The sequence below is a fragment of the Lissotriton vulgaris genome, chromosome 3_1 (assembly GCF_964263255.1).
Source record: "Lissotriton vulgaris chromosome 3_1, aLisVul1.2, whole genome shotgun sequence".
NCBI lineage: Eukaryota > Metazoa > Chordata > Amphibia > Caudata > Salamandridae > Lissotriton > Lissotriton vulgaris.
In genome coordinates this window covers 633,585,892-633,605,254 of record NC_141689.1, presented here as the reverse complement: position 1 = coordinate 633,605,254, position 19,363 = coordinate 633,585,892, and the positions used below count along the sequence as shown (strand labels likewise).

The 19,363-nt window shown below is 42.1% G+C and overlaps 1 pseudogene; it reads left to right on the top strand.

Moving 5' to 3' along the window:
* The first annotated feature begins 8,096 nt into the window (after positions 1 to 8,096).
* LOC147726852 (small ribosomal subunit protein uS8 pseudogene) lies at positions 8,097 to 15,170 on the top strand (annotated as a pseudogene).
* The last annotated feature ends 4,193 nt before the right edge of the window (positions 15,171 to 19,363 follow it).

Below are 19,363 nucleotides of genomic sequence, written 5' to 3'. Positions count from 1 at the left end.
CATTCTCTTTATGACCGAAACCTGGCGAATCCTGTCCAGATCTGCAATTAGCGCACTCCCCAAATTATGTCTGTGTACATCTGGCTAGAGAGGGGTGGAGGGGCAGAGGGTTGCCCTATTATTTAGAAAATCAATTATTTGCACTGCATTTCAGATAGAAAAACTAACAGGAGCCTTGGCCTTGGGCTTCTGCATTTCTCCTGCTTCTCACGGCTCCTTCACTGCGGCCGTTAAATAGCACCCGGGACATGCGGGTGACTTCACCAAAGCTATCACCTAAGCATTGGCTTTCAAAATCATTAATTATGCTAAGTTTACCATCCTTGGTGATGTCAGCATTCATTTAGACAATCCAGCTGACAGCTCTGCACACAAGCTGACAGTTACATCTGTGGCCTTCAGCCTATCGTTGACCCCATGGGACTGGCTCATAGAGCAGGGCACATAATCGACATTAAATTTTCCAATACACCAATTCATCCTGAAAAGCCCTGAGAGGTCCCTTGGTCTGACCATTTCTCACTTCCATTTTCCTGGCCTTGGTCCACTCCAGAGAATAAAAAGAGAACTGCCCCGCCCCCTGTAGAAACCGTTCCTGGAACAAGGTCGATATATCCTCGATGAAGGATATCTTAGCTTCTACTAAACCAAAACTAGGTGGAAACACTGTGTCAGATGTGGAGACAGTGCAAGACTGGTTATCTCAGGCTGCCATAATGGTTGCCCCGTATCTAGACCAGGAATCATCAGACAGCATCCCCCCACCCACTGTTTTACTACCGAACTAGCAGGAGAAAGGAAGGAATGTAAAAAGTTAGAACGACTATGGAGGAAATAATACTCTGAACAAACCCTGATACAAAGCTGCCTTGAGTACCTTTCACAACAATCTGAAGCTTGCTTGTCACACCTTTTATTCTAATCAAATGGTGGGAGCTAAGAGCAGCGCAAAAGACAATTCTAAAATCACTTTGCCCTCCCTCCCTTGAGACAAACGCCTCCCTATGTACAAAACGGAGTACTTTTTTGAAGAGGAAACTATAAAGAATCAGAACAATCACTAAGGATCGCAGGATAATGAGTTTATGGGTGGTGCCAAAAGTATAAGAATGCCCTCAGTTAATGGCAAGTTGTCCCAGTTCATACCACCAAATGAATCTGAACTAACAGGGTGTTTAGCCAAGTGCAAATCAGGCTCCCCTCTGGATCCCTCCCCCTCAGAGCGTGAGGCAAATAAGAAAATCCTAAACCCAATCAGCCAGGATCTCTTCACTGCCTCACTAAGCTCTGGGACAGTCCCCACTTCATGGAAAAGGACAAACATCATCCCCATCCTCAAAAAGCCTAATGCGAATCCTGAAGTGTTTGCTAACTTTAGACCAATCTCTTTGCTCCCGGGGGTCTTGAAGTTCATTGAGAAGATTGTAAATATCTAACTGCGGTCTTACCTGAGCACCTTCAATCTCCACCACCCCTCACAGTCTGGCTTCAAGGCTCTCCACACCACTAATGGAAATAACAGACTCCGTTAAATTTGCGCTGGACGCCAGCCCAAATGCAGTTCTACATTTTTTTAGATCTCTCCGCGGTGTTCAACATAATCTCCCATGAGATCCTGTTGCAACGCCTGGCAGCCATTGGGGTGGAGTGGCCTGCTCTAGCCTGAATGAGTTCTTACCTGGAGCACATAGAACAGGCAGTGTGGTTGAAACAGTTCTATTCCGAGGTCAAATCCCTCATGTGTGGAGTGCTTCAGGACTCGGCCCAGAGCCCCAAACTATTTAATATCTACATGACACCACTAGCGTCCCTTATTGAATCCTTAGATATCCAAGTGGTGACATGCGCAGATGACACCCAACTTCCGCTAACCGATGACAATATCATGACAGAATCTAGGTCAAAATTTGCAGCATGCATAGTAGCAGCACTGGGGGGTATTAAGACCAATTTGCTCCAATGCAACCTGGAGAAAACAGAGGTTTTATTGTTTGGTACCAACCCTCTGCCCAGCTGGTTAGGGTTATGGCAGGCAAGTTGCACCTCATTGCTCCTACCCAGGGAGGTAGCTAAAAATCTAGGGGTGTTCATTGACACGCTCCTATCTTTCAACCCAGATCACAACGGTGGTTAAAACCTCCTGCTGGATTCTGAGGATGTTGAGGAAATTCCTGAACCTCTTAACTTGGGATGCCCAGCAAAGAGTAGGCCAGGCCGTAATCCTTTCCAGACTGAAATACACAAACATACTGTACCTAGAGGAACCAGTTTATTTAAATCATCAACTACAAATGGTGCAGAATATGGCAATTCACCTCTTATTTAAGCTTCCCAAGTACACCTCCATCTCCCAATACCGTAACCTGCTGCATTGCCTACCAGTAAAAAAGAGGATCACTTCAAGCCACTGATGGTGGCACATGCCGCCTTTTATAAGACTGGACCCAAATACCCATCCAAAAGGATGATGGAATACTGCGCAAAAGAACTCTCCGCTCTTAGTCAGCAAAGGCTGCTGACGATTTCTTTCACCAAACAGAAAAATGGGGTGGTTCAGCCCTGTTGGTTCTTGCGGCCAAGTACCGAAACAAGCTCCTGCTTCCTCTCAGATGCATCCCTGAGAAGAAATCCTTCCACAAACTTCTGAAAACTCATCTGTTTAATCTATAGGGTATTCAACACCTCCTGCTGGTCATTTACCGGGACAATCTCACTGTGACAGTTGCACTTAAAAAAAAACCCTCATTCATTCATTCTTTTAATTGATGTGAAGTGCTCTAGTGCTCACCTGTGTGCCCAGGTGCTGTCAGACACAAAGAACAGAAGCAGAAACCCTGGGAAACAAGAGACTGAAGCTGTAAGCTTTCAGACGTTTTTAAACTGTTGTCAAGACACAATGTCACGATGGTGAAAAGGTAACATGTCCTAGGTGGTTGCTATGGGAGAGAATATAAGTCAAAGAAATATCCCTGGACTCCCTCCTAGGTATATACACTCACTCTACTCTACCGTAATCACTCTTCATTCACTCTAGTACCCAAACTAAAATGTAACGTTTACAGTCTTTTTTATTAAAAATCATACACAATTCTCCTTCCTAATAGGAGACAAGTTTATATTTAAAATTTTAGAAAAAATATTATTCTGAAAACATTGAACATGGGGATATCTCATACAGTACAATAACATAGATTAAATTAAAATACAGTCACAATCCTAATTGAACATCAACATTACACAAAAATATAAAAGCTTGTGACATAGTCTAATCAATGAACATAATAACATCATAGATAATCAGATACAAAAAGAAAAGCAAAAGAAACCCCCTTGTCTCTATTGACCAGATGATATTACAACAAGTTAATCAGATCCAATAGCCTTCCCACAATTTCACTGTGCCTTCCAGTATCCAAAATGTGTGTATATCTGGAGCCCACCGGGCTTTATTTGGATTCTACTTTACATGGTGCGTCAACGCGTTTCGGTGTTTGGGCCGTGGTTATGGTCACACATTCTTCAGGACAGGGTATATTCATACGGGGTCATCAAGTTCTTATTACTGGTATCCTAATGTGTGTTAAAGAGATAGGTATAAATGCATGCTCTCAGCTGTGTTTCGACTCTACAGTATGACATTCAGCTAGTCAGTTTCTGTTCTTACTCCATTTCATTTTCCTTCTTTATGGCTGTTTTTAAACTACAAGGCAATTTCTATTGTTTCTCTCATATTAGATAACTCACACAAATATGTACAAATGATAGTCTTACAGGCTGTAAATCTTTTTTGCGGTCCTCCGTTACATTGTAATGGTACACTATATTCGGGACATCTTGCATTCCACTCGGTAATACATTCCACTCAGTAATGCTATTTGTGTTGCACTACTAACCTCTGTTATTGATATTAGATGGTCTGGGTATCCTGTCAGGTAATTATGTTATATTTCTATTACCACATCAGGTAATGATCCTTAGTTGGACAGTGGTCCGTGGTTAGATCTGGGTTGGGTAAAGAATGACCGCTCGAATGAATTGCTATAGGTTGTAATTATTCCCATTATTATTATTTTTTTTTAAATTTTTTGAAAACCTTTATTGTGCATGAAGAATGGTACAAATACGGGCCTACAACCGTCAGGCCGGCCACAATACTGTTTAGCACATAAGCAAACAATACGGTCCCCCAGTGACATCAGGCAATATAGCAACAATTAACAGTAGTTACACTGAACGGAGTAGTGTCGCTAGGCAGAAGGAGCATTGAAGGTTAAGATTTTTTTTAAATTTTGGTCTAAAGATAAAGCAATGAAGAATAAACCAAGGAGAATCGAGTCCATATATTAACTACACCACATGGGCAGGCAGCATCAAGAAGTAACATCAGTAGTGAGGAGCCCCCCATCAAATCGGCGGTACAGTATAAATCAACAGGAGAGTCAGTTCGCATTTACGCACCACCCACAGTGCTACCCACTCCCTACTAATCCCTATCACAGACCCAAAACAGAAAGAAGAAAACATTATAAGAGAAGATCATACATAGGCACCATAGAAACTAACTAAAACTAAATATAACCCCCCACCCTACACACATGCAGAGGCTACGGCCTGCCCCCCCCCCCCCCAGCAGAGTGTCTGTCGCCCCAAAAACCCGGAATTTAGGAAGAAAGAGAAGTAAAGAAAGGAAGAGAAAGAGGAAGAAAAGAAAAATTAAGGAAAGAGAAGAGAAGAAAGTAAAAGTAGTATAATCCAGTGATATAGGGAGTAAGAACAGAGTCTATCCTTGAACTCCCACAAAATTATAAGAGGAGGGTCAATTCACAAGTCCCCCGGACTACCCCGATCTCAGCCCCCACTTCCCTTTAATCATCATAAGCAAGCAAGGAGTATCAAACACCGAATGAATAGGGAAGAACATCAAATAACACATCATCGCGCTGAGGAAGCACTCCAGTCCGAGTCTCAACCGGCCATTAAACACAGTTCGTTCGAGCAAGGGCACGTCTAACCCTGGCCAGATCGCAGACGCAGTCGCAAACATAGCTCCGATGGAAGCCCCACCTCAGGTGGAACAAAGGGAGAAGATGGCCGCATTCGGTGAAGAGATGATCTCCCAGGACAAAATGGCCACTTCCCGGCACACACAGTTTTGGCAGACCAGAAGGGCAACAGTCCAAAGCCCATCTGAAGTTGTGGAACACTGGGGGATGGAGTAGCATAGCGAGGCGTGCAGGTATTAAATAAAGCCAGGAGCTGTGCCTGCCGGTCCACACGGGAGGATAGCGATACCGCAGCCAGAGTGGAATTCTTAGACAGGATAGGAAACATTGTAGCGACGCCGGGACCGGCAGACGGCAGGGTTTCTGAAGCAGCAGGGTGAGAAATGTGTACAAGATCACAGGCGCGCTGCAACAATGTAGCCCGCACCCCACCGTGCGGGGGTCGGTCGGAGGGAAGATGTAAGCAGCCAGACATTACATCCTTAAGCCCAAGCGCAGCTTCATCCAGTTTCTGTCCCAATACTCTGGAGCACTCATACAAATCCACCTTCAGGGCAGTGAGAGCGCTCATAATAGAGGCGCAGGTATATTCAGGCGGGGAGCCCGCCGTGTCCACAGTATGAAGTGTAGCACCGCGTCCACCACTCCGCCCAAGTGCCTTCAATTCAGCAGATTCCGAAGCCGAGGTAGAGCCCATAACGATCACAGAGGGGAAGTCCGCCATGTTTGCGCTGCTAGGGGTTTCGCCGATCGAGGAGGCAAGCCAACAGTGGATAGACTGGGTGGTAGCACCGGATAGCCGGGTCCGTCTCCGCTGTGCAAGAATTAACAAGAAACCCCTTCACGTAACTGCTGGCAGGAGCGAGTGAAGCGGCTAATCATGGCCGCCGGCCGCCCGGACAGTAGAAAGGAGCAGCGCGTCTCACCTCTGTGTCGCATGGGAGCTGTGAGGCAGAGTGGATCCACAGTCGGGCGACATGCACTCTCGAGCGAGGGCAGAGACCAGCGCCCTCACAGCCCACAGTCCGCCTGGGAGCGTTCCGTACTGCGCCGCTCCAACAGCCCTCCGAGTCGCATCCCCTTTCGGCGCGCGCAGGGACACGGGGTCCCGGGTCCAGGGCGCAGTCACGGTCTGCAGAGAAGCATGCCCTTTCGTCGGATTGCAGATGGATAGAGACACCGGGGGAACACCTCCGGTGCCAGCGCGACGTCAGCTACCTCCCGCGACGACTCTGTGTCAGGATCTGGAGCAGGATGGTGCTGCAGGTAACAAAGGATCGGGGAGCCGGGCGACTACACGTCCGTCTCCGCCGCCATCTTGGCTCCTCCCCATTATTCCCATTATTAATAATAAGAACACTTATTACCTCTTCGACGTTCTGTAAGTAAGTCTCTGTAAAAATTCTGTACCGGTTGGTATCCCTCTGATCTTGAATACATGCGGATATTCTCTTATTCCGGGGAACTCTCTTCTACAAATGTAATAGGGGCACTCCTATTTTATGTTGCTACAGAGTTTTGGGTTAACCCCTTCCCTAATCCTATTCTAATGTGCCTCTTACCTTTTGTCATTTGGTATTGATTATTCGCTGAGGCTTCACTTTAGGTGCAGACTCTCTGATGAGTCCTTCTGTACACTTTTAAGAACTGGATATGTTCTGCAAGGGAAGCAACATTCGCTGATTCAGTGCTTTGCCTCTAGATTCTATCATGTCTCCCTACAAGCCTCCACTCGGGGTATGTCATTACTCGTACTAGGATTGTATTGTTTAAAGTTCCTATCCAGTACTTCGATACAGAGGACCGCCCCCTCACTCTCCTATATTGCTCGGGCGAATCCCCCCACTGATATATATACGCATAGATTTATGCCCCTTCGTGGTACTGCTCTTTACCAATTGTTTGCATGGGGAGAGGCTACCTAGCAAACCTTCCCTATCCGCACTTAATCCGTGGTGCACATGCTTGCACATTTGCTTTTCCTACTAGGCATACTAGTCTGGCTCGTTTATCCTTTTAGTGGGTGGCCCCCTCGACTGTTTTCCCTCTCTGCCCATCGAGCGGGAACATGCCTGCTCGTGTTTCACCGCCGTCTTGGCCTCGGGTACGTCTCGTTCTCCTACAAGCGAGTCAGTGCGCCTGCTTCCTTTTAACTCACACCGTTGATAGATAACAGCTGTGAAAAAACCCGGCACACTATCTTTACGCGCATGCGTACTCGGTGCCTCCGGTGCGGTAGAACTCGCGGCCATATTGGAACGGGACTCAAGTTAGCGTTGTACAAAGTAATTATTGACAGGATCGTTGAATAATAGTTACTTTTTGGCATTACATGAATCTTAAATTATGTTGCGCATATGTACTCAGTTTATACGTCACGGCACACATCATAATTGTTTTAATTGATATATATGGCGACATGGTGATTTTCTTTACCTAATATTTGCTATAGGCTCTATTACGTTTATTAGGCTGGTACTACGGAAGGTCACTATGGAGAACTATCCCCTCTGCATTATCTGATCCCAGTATTCTCCTTTTGTCTCGTATTAGTTTATTATTAAGATGGAGCTCGCCTATACGTGCCACCAGTGACATATGGTACTGTCTGTCTGATATTAAATGTACCATATTAACCGGGTTGACTTATTTCTGACTCATATTTTCGGAGATATTGCACCTCATCACTTAGAGAGATAACTCCCTATCTAGATGTATCTACCATATGGACTACTTTCCCATACTCTACCATATTTGATATCTTTAACATTAGATTTGAAAGAAGTTAACAAGACTGCCTTAGATCAGTCTGTAAGAAAGAATTCAAGCCAATCAGGGGCATGGTCTCCAAAACCTGCCCCAGCAAGATGAATTAACAGGGTGTTGAGGGAGACCATACCAAAGCAGCCAACAGATCAAAGAGTATAAGCAAGGCAGAATGCCCTGAGTCAAGACACACTCTGATTTCATTGAGGCTAGCAGTTAGTAACAATTCAATTGCTAGTTTACAAGAAAGCAGAGAGTTCAGAATTCACATGAGTTTCAAGAATCTTCACTATACCTTACTTGGAAAGACTTTTCTTTAGAATCAGGATGATCAAGCCTGATTCCCCTCCTGGTGGACTATGTCGGTCACAAGTACTTGATTTAAGGTGGGACTACGATGTGAGGTAATTAGCGGAGCTCATGACCTTAGATATTCAGCTTGGGCGAGGGTCAAGAGATGACCCTGATATAAAGGCCAACATTTTTAGTCAGGACTCAAGATTCCTTTGTAGGGTCCAAGCAGGACAGTGGGGTAGACGTAACTTGTGGCCCAGCTTCTTGGATAGAAACAGGTGGAACTTTTACCCTTGTATAACATCTAATCCTGAAATAAATTGGATAAATTGTCACAGGGTGGAGGGACGTGTAAATGGAAGCACAAAATTCCCAAGGTAGAAACTCCTATTAATATTAAAGACTTCTTTTTTTATTTGGCACTTCTAAAATGTGATGGCCATAAAAGTCCATTCTTGCGTGCCCAATTGGTTTTTTATCTTACAAAAGGCCTGAAGATGAGTTAATTTACCATTTGTTTACTAGTAATCACCTTCTCTGTTCAGGTTGCCTGAGATGATGCATTACACCTTTTAAAGAGTGGGATAAGTCAAGCCACTGAAGGGCGCGTGCGCCTATGTTTGACTTTTTTCAACGGGATGGATTGATCAAGTGCTGAGGTAATCCATGTTTAAAAGTAAACACATTATAGTCGAAGTCAATTGCAGGAGTAGGTGGTTCTGTCCTAAGATTTGTTGCAACCACATTTGCTGGCAGTGTATGTAATGATCTTCTAAGCTAAGGGAGTTTCTATTAAATGAGTGGGGGGAGTTCCTGTAAAAGAAAATGCAATGGTGGAGTAGTCGGTTCAAACTAATGGATAACAGGAACCAATAGTAACTGGGGCTGAAGACGAAAAAATGAGGGCCAAATATGTCCTTTAATGTCATTAAAAGTTAGGACTAAGTAGGTAAGAGCAAAGTCTTCAGTGAGGGTGCATGACACCGTGTCTACACGGGAATCCACATGAACATTAAAATCAACAAGAATTATACAAGAATTAGCGGACTCTTTGCAGAAACAGATAAAGAAGCAGAGGTCCAAAATCTTTGTAATAAAAGTGCAGTTTAAGGTAAAGGGGCGATAAACAAAAAGTATTTGAACTAAACTGGGCGGCGAGATGCAAAATTCTACAAAGAAAAGTTCAGCTTTGCTAAAATCATGAAATGGCTAAGTCAAGTTCTCTTTGTAAACAACAGCAACTCCACCCCCAACCCGTTGGAGATAATCCTGCTTTAGAGTTTTGTAAGGAAAGGTATATGTCGGGGTTATTTCTGCTTTCTTCTACCCGCCCTTCCTGTCTCTGGATAACCCTTCTCTTTTCCATCGATCCAGCCCCTCGGTTCACCTGTGCTTATTCTACAGTGAGCATCAATCAATCAATCAATCAATCAATCAAGGTTCTTATAGAGCCCGGCTAATCCCCGATAGGGTCTCAAGGCGCTGGGGGTTCTGCAGTTCAGTCGAAGAGCCAGGTCTTGGGGACCTTCCCGAATTGAGGCCCTGGAGGGGATTGCCTGAGACCTAGAACCAGTCAGACACTATGTGACGGTATAGCACTCTCTGCCATGCACAGGATGGGGCTGTCAGTGCTGTGGCGCCCTTCTTCTGCAGGCCAAGCATGCATGTATGAATGTATGTATGCATGTATGTGCTTGCATTTATATTGCGCGAAATTAGCTGCAAAGGCAGCAGAGGCTGCAGGGGATCAAGGATCAGCAGCCCTCTCCCCGCAGCAATCAAGGCATTACAATTACAAAGTGGTTGCAATTCCAGATTCCCATACGATCGATTTTTATAGTGATGTTTGATTTTATTTTGTATTTTACTTTATTGTGATGGGTACACGGGCGGCTATTTATAGCGACATTGTCTTTTATTATGTTACAGTGATTTTATGTCCTTTTCCCTTTTCTTTGAGGTCACCATGCGCAAAGTAGGAACTTTCGTATTTGATTAAAATGTCACTTTCATACAGGTATGCATTACATGTCTGTATATATAAATGCATCTTGTAAATAGATGACATGTCCTGAAATGCACTGTGAGAACATCTTTGCTTCCTGGGCTCTGCTGCAGCATAAACTCCTAGCCCTTCGGCTTCAGCAGTTTATGGCAGCACGGCTACCACATGGAGCAGAAGCTTGCATTGCTGCATGGCAGGCGCGCGTCATGCACACGCCATCTCATCTCGCCTCTCTGATACTCATTCGTTCTCTCGCTCTCTTATTCTGTCTCACTCTCATTTGACTTCTCTCTCTGTCTCTCTCTCTCTCTCTCTCTCTCTCTCTCTCTCTCTCTCTCTCTCTCTCCCCATCTTTCTGTGGTTGTCCTTCTCTTTCCCTCACTCGTTATCACTGTGTGCGTCTCATTCTGTATGGCCTGTATTTCTAAAACTCTTTCTTTTTTTTATCCTTTTCTGCATATCATCCTCTGCATTCTGAAGTTTGTCTCTTTCGAATCCCATTCTCGCCTTTAATCTCCATTTCCTTCTCTCTTTTGCTCACTCAATCCCATTTTTATGTAAGATTTCTTCTTCACATGCTGTCATCTTGTCCCCGCCCCCTCTGTTTCTCTTCGCTCCTGCTCCCTCTCACTCCCCGACGCCTCCTTCCCACATCCCTCCCTCCCCAGTCTATATCTCTTACTCTTTCTTTGCCTCTTCTTCTCCCTCTCTGCTTTCTTCTCCGTTGTTCCTCCTCCCTCTCCATCTCTCTCGTTCTCACGCTCTCAGGATGCAATTATATTTCACAAGTTTCAATCACAGCCAAGCTGTTTCTCCCTGCATTATGGAATCTGCGCTTCAAACTATTAGAGCTTTTTGGCAAGCAGCTTCCATTTCACTGAGCCCAGAGCAAAGGGAGGTGATGTGCCCTTCCTTACTGCTATTTGGCTGAAAACTGGGAATAAGAACAGTCTGTGAGCCTTGATCAAGCACACCACAGAGTCACATCTACCCCAGTGTTGCCAATGCCTCATGGTCTTTTCGGATGCAGCCATTGTAATGAGGGCGGTGATTCATCACATTACAGACACATAGAGGTGTTCGGGACAGTTCGAACACAACCCGAAACACCCAGATGACATCCATATATTGAATCTCTTAGTATAATAATGATTTAATATTATTTTCCAAATCGAATACAGGATTGTAATTGTTTAATGAAAAATAGACCCGGGGCTGTAATATCACTAAAAATAATATATAGGCTCATAACACTGATGTTTTTCATTAAACCTGGATATATCATACTTATTTTATGTGAGAAAGAATGTTTGCCTGGCTTCTTAACTGGTGTCTTTATAATGGGGGACACTAGTTGTGATTCCTTGCACTTTTCTTTCAATGTTTTGTACATTATGAATTTGTTCATTCTCTTACTCTTCCCAAATTTGTTTTCTGCCTTATTGTGATATTAGAACCCCAGACTCGGCCTCACCGTACCCTTGTTGGTCAGCAAAAAAACACACACACATTATTGTGATGTTTAATTACGTAATAGGTAAAGTAAAGCACTGTAGCATACAGATTTAGAGCTTGGCGGATGAAGTACAGTCCGTCAGGCGGGCGGAGGACATTACATGCACCACCATGAAGGTCTACTGCCCTGCAAATGTAGAGATCACTGCCTGGCCAGGAGTAATCTGTGTACCTTGAGAGGAACCGCCATCATGGTGGTTTCTGTCAAGGTCGAAAAAGTTTGGTTAATGTCTGCTCTCAGTTCTCATGCTCAATCAACAAACAGCAAATACCCCTAATGGCTCCCACACCAAGGAAGTCCCTGGGTGTCGGGTCATTTGTTTGTTTTTTAGGTCCTCACCACCAAATACTACCTGGAAGTGACAGACAGAAAAAACATCATTACACCATCCACCCTAAATAGTGCGGGCTGTGTAATGACCTTCCTTTGAGGAAGCTTTCCATCAACTGAGCCAACAGGGTTGCCATCGATGGATAGCCGGCAGTCCTCCCATCCTAAGTAGGGTGGGTCGACGTTGCTTTGGCAAAGAGGGTATTCTGTCACATTTGTGATGGAGTACCCCGTCCGGCAAACTATAAATCTGCTCCTACGTTTTTTCATGCTTTTACTGTTAATATTTTCCTTTTTTTTTATAATTTTTGACATAATCTCCAAAAGTTAAGATCGCATGATGAAGCCAAATTGGAGTTGAAAGTGTCAGTAAAGCATGTGGTTCTATTAGATCTGTAGGAAATACTTTTATGCTGCTTTTCAGTATTTTGCAATATTTACTTTCCATATTTCTAACTAAGCAGTAAGACAATCAACAAGGGATGGATTCTTGAATTTAAAATGGTGTCCTAGTGTCTAAGAACATAGAGTATTCACTGATTAAGGGTGAGATTGTATGTTTCAAATGTGATGTCATACATGTGAAAAAATGCACTCATATGCTTTCATTATGAAAAGCTATTTTTAGAAACCTAAAACGTAAGAAGTGCCATTAGCAAAAAAGGAAAAAACTAGAATCTTGGTTTGTAAAATTGTCAAAAAACATTTCATCCTTCAATATTTTGTCATTTTGTGGAAATATTTGAAAGAAAGCCTCAAAATCTGGATGGCTCTTCATTTTTTATGTTTAAAAAAACATTCTTCTTATCACTGATGAAATACCTCTTCCCCCTACAACTTGGACGTTTTCAACGTTCTTATGTCTGCATGTGCCATGTGTCATGCAACAGTCTCTACAGTAAAGTCTTTTTGTTTCCCTCTTGATTCTTCTTACAATATAGATACATTTTCAGCCATCATAGTTCGGTCAGTTGTCTCGAAAAAGATCAAAGTCACTCACTCCAGCTCACTTTGGCATCTTAACAACTAACCAACCCTTTGTTCTTTCAAAGCCGCATAGCGGCAACGCTTTTCTCACTGATGGCCTTTCTGCTGATCACTATTGAATCTCTTGTTCACACTGCTGTCTGATTTCTGGTTCTCCTAAGAGTGAGCCCTGTTCTTCAATTTGCAAGTGTAAGGCATGCTTACATATGTAAACATGCCTTATCTATGGAAAAAAATGATAAAGCACACTGGCTTCTGGCGTAAGACACAAGTACTCAAAGAAAATGCTTGTTCATTCAGGCCTGGAATTCAAGAGTAATTCACCCCTAAGACATGATAAGACACAACTACTTACAGAAAAAGCTTTGTGAACAGTCACCATAGTGCATTTTCTTGGTATGGCTGTGACTGGATCTCAAAGCTTTTGCTGTAGTTGAGTTCTATTCGTTCCTTACATTCACCTGATTTGCAGTCCTGGAGGACTGTCTAATTCCAGATTTAGTAATGAATTCCTCATGCATTTCCAGGAGTAAGACATTTCAATCAAACTTTTTATTAAAAGTGTCAGCATGTCTTATTCCAGGTTATTTATGAGTAATCACACGTCTGGGGTGAGACAAAATTACTCTCAGAAAATAGTTTTTAAATTAAGCCTAAAAATGCATGAGAAAGTCATTTATGGAAATGTTTGTTTGAAAAGCCAAGTTTTCATTTTTTTTTCGAAAAGACAGTAGGTCTGGTTCATGGCGGATGTAATCTGGAAATGAATTCCGGCTGCTGTGTCCTTCAGCACAAAGCTGCATCCTCCAGCTCTGCTCTTTCTGTATCTAGGAATGATTACGAGACCACAAAGAGCTGATCTCAAAGGTTTTGATGTTATATATCTAGTTATCTTGTTAATCAGGAAGAGAAAAGCAAAGTTTTTTATGCTTCTAAATGCAAGGTACCAAGTTTTCAAATGAATGCGCTGAGTCAGAGGGAGACAATGTACATTTTGTAGTTATCGGATTGCATGAGTGCGTCTTGTGAGTTAAAAAATCAGTCTTGCTGCTTCATTCTGTATGACCTGAAGCATTAGGAGATCATTTTTAACCCTTGAAAGAGGGCATTGGCTTTATCTAGTTTTGTATTAACAACTGCAGTAATAATGGGTTTAGGTTCTTCTAATGAGGGAATATGTAGTATTTTCAGAAGTATTTTCATAAAAAATATACATTGAGTGACTACCATGCCCATTGATGGTTTTAGGGTAAGGTTGGAGTCACTAAAACTCCTATGCTTTTTGCCCGTTACATTGGGTAAAGGTGCTGGTCTCATTTCTGAGGGGTAAGTAAGGATGGTTCCAGAAATACACCTTGTTATTAATAATTACAATCTCAGTTTTATCCGTGTTGAGTTTGAACTGATGACAATTCATCCAATTGACTATAAAGTGCATTGTGTCTTGAAATTCTAATTGGGATGCAGATGTTCCATCTAGACAAAGTAAGAGCTGTGAAACATTTGCATGGTTATATAGCCTGCATCCCCTGGAGGCCAGCTATTGTGTTAGGGGGTTGGCATATGTGTTAGGCGTAAATGAACAATTAGGGCGATAGGGGTGAATGCCACATTCCAAGCCAACAAGTTTTGACACTATGTAGCGGGACAACTAGAAATGGCCCAGACAGGAAGGATTTGAACAGGCTCAGTGTGGACCTCCGCAATAAAGCCTCCTCCACACTGTCGATCAAAATCCCATGGCCAATCTTGTCAAAGGCAGCAGATAAATAAATGAAGTCCAGGGTGGAAAGTAGTCCCTGGTTGTCATCCCATCTTAAGTCATCGACTATTGAAAAGATGACTGTCTCTATGCTATTTTCCACCATATTGCAGAACCGGCACCAAGGTGTGCATTAATGTTCTTGCAGATGTTCTGAAAAGCATCAACAATTCACAAAAACATGGGAAATGCCAGGTTGTGAACAGGCCATGCTCCAGAGAGATTTGGGGTTTCTTTACTGTGATGATGAAACATGGTTACATTGGTGAATTTGAAATCATTGAGGATCACAGAGCTGGAAAAATTGTTGTGAACCTCACTTGCAGAATAAACAAGTGCGGTGTAGTAAGTCCACGGTTTGATGTGTAACTGAAGGATGCGGAAAAGGGGCACTACAATCTGTTCCCATCCTGTTCGTTTGCATACATTGTTCTCACAACATCAGCCAGCATCATGGGCCACGAAGAAGATAGCAAAAAACATACAGGAGGCAAAATCTTTTTCTAAAATGAAAAAAGGCAGACCATACTGTTAGTAACAGCAACCTAGGTATCATTTTATTTGGAAATCAGGTCAGTTGACCACATCACCCTAGTGCAGTGCTACGTTTTACTTTTCACTCAATTCAGTTTAATCTCTTCTTCACAGGCTTTAAATCACTATCTTAGTAAAGCATGTATATCTGTTTGATAACCTTTACAACGCTACCGGAGATATTTGTGTATGTGCAATAAAACTATGTATTTACTGAAATTCCAGAATAACTCTGAGCGTGTTTTGTATGCAATAAAGTTCTGTATCTGCACAATATCCCTAAAAAGTTTTCCTTCAAACGCCTGTCTGTTTTTAGATATTTCAGTCTTTTGCAGAATGTTACCAACTCACTATTTAAACGGTTCCCTCCTTCATAACATTTTCCAGTGAACTGTTTTAGAAATGATGCAATAATACGTGTATTTACTATTTGCTCATTTTTTCTCTTACATTTTTTTTGTAGGCGATTGTATTACCTTTCGCTACCATTTGTTCATTCCAGTATTTTAGGAGATTTGTGGTGCAAAATTATCAAAATGTTTGCAATGCATTACTTTCTTGTTACTTTTTGCTCAACACCACATCAACTTGTGGTGTTTGGCTGCGTTTTAATACATTCTCGAAATGCATGAATACATAACTAAAAATTCTGGGTACCACGTTCATAGTCATTCTTTGTGGAACATTATGGAAAGTGTTCCAGGTTATCTTTCAAAATAATCTCCTTGAGCAATGAATATAAAACGTTTGTTATGAGCTTAGCAATACAGCAAAATGTCTCAGAACTTAAGGTTTTAAAATAGATGCTCATGAGCAAAAGATAATTTATACATAAAACAGTCTCCTTTAAAGATGTGACCTGATGTTCAGACAGGCAAATTAGAAGCTTTCAAATATGCTACTCAGAAAGGATGCTGTACAAGGGTACTGAATACTGCTTTACACTGCAGTATGTACATGCACTGCACTCCAATAAAAGTTTTTTTTTTTGCTGAGCAGAGCAGGGAACAAAAAATAACAGCATTGGCCATCAGGAAACAGCAACACTCATACATCCAAATTTGACACGCTTATCTAATATATACATTTAACAGCTGAATCCCTTCAAACAGGGTTGGACACATCCTCAAATCAAATAAAACAGATAGTCCGAAACACCGCATATCAAGAAAGCTATTACGCCTTCCACATCCTAAACTACACTAAAGTGACTAGTGCCTAATGTACATCAAGAAGACGAGAACAATCAGTTTGATTATCTACAACTTTTTTCATATGCAAAATCTTGGCATTATTACAATACAAAACTTTTTCCCCTATTGGAGATTTAAAGTGCAATGCCTTAAAGTGCTTAGTTTTCTAAAGTGCAGGGTGCTAAAGTGTTAAAATTTCTATAATACTACCAAATTGTCAAAGAACTTCCAAACCACTGCAAACTTTTTTGTTGCACCAACGCGTTTAGCATACACTTCCTCAAATTTCCTTATCCTTGACATTTTATTTACACATTTAGGGTAAGATGAAATCTCTTCCGACCTCGAATTTTGGAGAACTAATGAACGTGCTACTGTAGAGCAGATTGAGATGTACGTCTCTTTGGCTTTGGTCAGATCTGACCTAACTTTAGAGAGCCCGAAGAAAACCACTTCTGTCTTGGGGTTGATCTTTTTTTTTATTGACTGGCTTATTGCTAAACAAATCTTTTTCCAAAAGACTTCAAGCTTCAGACATGTAAAAAATATATGGAGCCAGTTTCCCTCACCATGGGAGAGACATCGAAAGCATTTATTATCCACTTCCAGATTACATTTATTTAGATTTTTGGGAGTATAATAAGCCAGCCACAGGGACAAGAAGGCCATCCTTTTAAAATTAGCTGCTCTAAGGGCCTTGCTTTCTAGCTGGGCTATAGCCTGCCATTCCAAATGAGAGAAGGAACAATTTGTCTCCCGAGTTATTTTTCCCAAAATTTCATCCACCAAGGGAAGTACCATGTGTTTCATAATTAAGGATTACCAATTTCTCACTCCTTTGAATTTTACTTTGTATAGAGTATTAACCAGGTCGATTGGAGCCCACTTAACAGGAGATTATATTTTTTAATAAAGTTTATGATCTGCATATACTCCAAGAACCCTGGCTGAATTCGGTTCCCTGCTCTAGCTAGTACTCCTTCCCAAGAAATCACTGTATTTACAATGAAAAAATGGCTCAGATTCTCGAAGCCAATATCTTTCCATCTCCCTAGACAACTGGAATGAATATTCAGGCTGAACCCCCTGCACTCCTCCAATTTTAAAAAGGCGAACCCGGAAAAGTTTGCCTGTGTAAAAAAAGACTGGAGTCAGTCGGAATAGTCATGAACAGTCTTATAACAGGACTTTTTCGGTAGTTTAGATGTTTTTAGAAAAACTGGAATTTGTGTGCCAGCCTCATCAATCATTTTTTCAAAAAAATATGTGTCCTTCTGGTCATTAGGTTCCAATTGGCGAGCCGTAAGATCTAATAATGCAGCCTCGTAGTAGGTACGGATGCTTGGTAAAGATAAACCCCCTTGATTTGTCTCTAATTGTAGTATGGGCAATTTAACCCTTGACGCCTTTTTGTTCCAAACAAATTCCCTGAGCATAGAGTCAATTTCCTTGAAATACTTAGCATTAATTTTTAAGGGGACATTAACAGACACAAATATTAAAAGTGGAGTGTAGGGTTGGAGGGGGGTAAAAGCATTTGTAAAATGAGCAGTAGCAGGGCTTTGATTGGAAAAAGGGTCAGGAGTATGCGAAGTATTGATATAGTTGGTAAGGTTTATAGACATAACATCATAAATGATGAGTAAGTGCAGTATTGTTTCGCTCAACGTAAATGGGTAGGGTCAGGAGTATGCGAAGTATTGATATAGTTGGTAAGGTTTATAGACATAGGATCATAAATGATGAGTAAGTGCAGTATTCTTTCGCTCAACGTAAATGGGATTTTGAACAAACGAAAATATGGAGCTTTAATTAGATGGCTAGCTTCCTTTTTTCCCCAAGTACTATTTCTAAAGGAGACACATTTAAAAATTAATTCTCCTAGAATATTCCTCCTAAGACGGTATTTGAATGCCTTTTTTGCCTCTGGAGGATTGGCTAAAAGAGGAGTAGTGATATATTTCTGCAGGGGGCTCTCATGGGAGTTTGGCCAGATGAAGAGAGATCCTCAGGGGAGATGGATATGGGTTGAGGCTAAATTAAATGGTACGATATTGCATTTCAATAACTACTACGGCCCTGTTGTGGATGACACCACTGCCCGGTGCAGAATTAGTGAATTATTAAGGGGGGGTACCCGGGAAAATACTTATGGGAGGTGATTTTAATTTTATTCAGGATTTAAAGAAAGATACCTCGAATAAAAATAAAAAAGAGCTGAAACCTAAAACTAAAAAGGTGATTTAGCTTTTAAAACAAGAGCATAGTTTGATAGATCCCTGGCGTATTGCCAATCCATCGAAATTGGAATTTTCATGCTATTCGAATCAATTTCATAAGGCTACTCAAATTGATTTTTTTTAAATATCACAATCCCTGGGCGGTACTACCTCAGATATAGTTATCAATCCATTCTCCGACCATTCTCTTATTAAACTTAAAATAGAAATAGGATTAAGCAGGAGGCCAAGATCCAGGTGGCAGATGGATCGGCTCCTGCTGCAGGACCATCAATGGGTAGCTGATACAAAAGATTGGATTGTTGAATTCTTTAAGATCAATGAGAATACAGCAGAAATTTTTTCAGTTGGGGGGGGTTTAAGGCTGCCCTTCGTGGGCGATTGATTGCACTATCCACGTCTCAAGTTAAATCGAGGAAAGAGAAAGCTTTTAAACTCCAGCAGGCCGTAGTACAAGCAACAAAATTTAGAGATGCACAGTCCACAGGTTTGGGGGACGCTAAGGCAAAGCTAGATAGGGCAAAATACGAGTTAAAGGAGTTTTTCATTCTGGAAGAGATTGCCAGCTGCAGAACTTTTCAACAGCGAGTATATGAGGAGAGTCAGATGGTTGGCAAGATGCTCGCGGGTAGCACTAAAACCAAACAGGAGGCAGCCATCATCACAGAAATTATAGACCCCAAAACTAAAGTGACTTTAATGGGTAAAGAGGAGATAGCTCAAGTTAGATCAT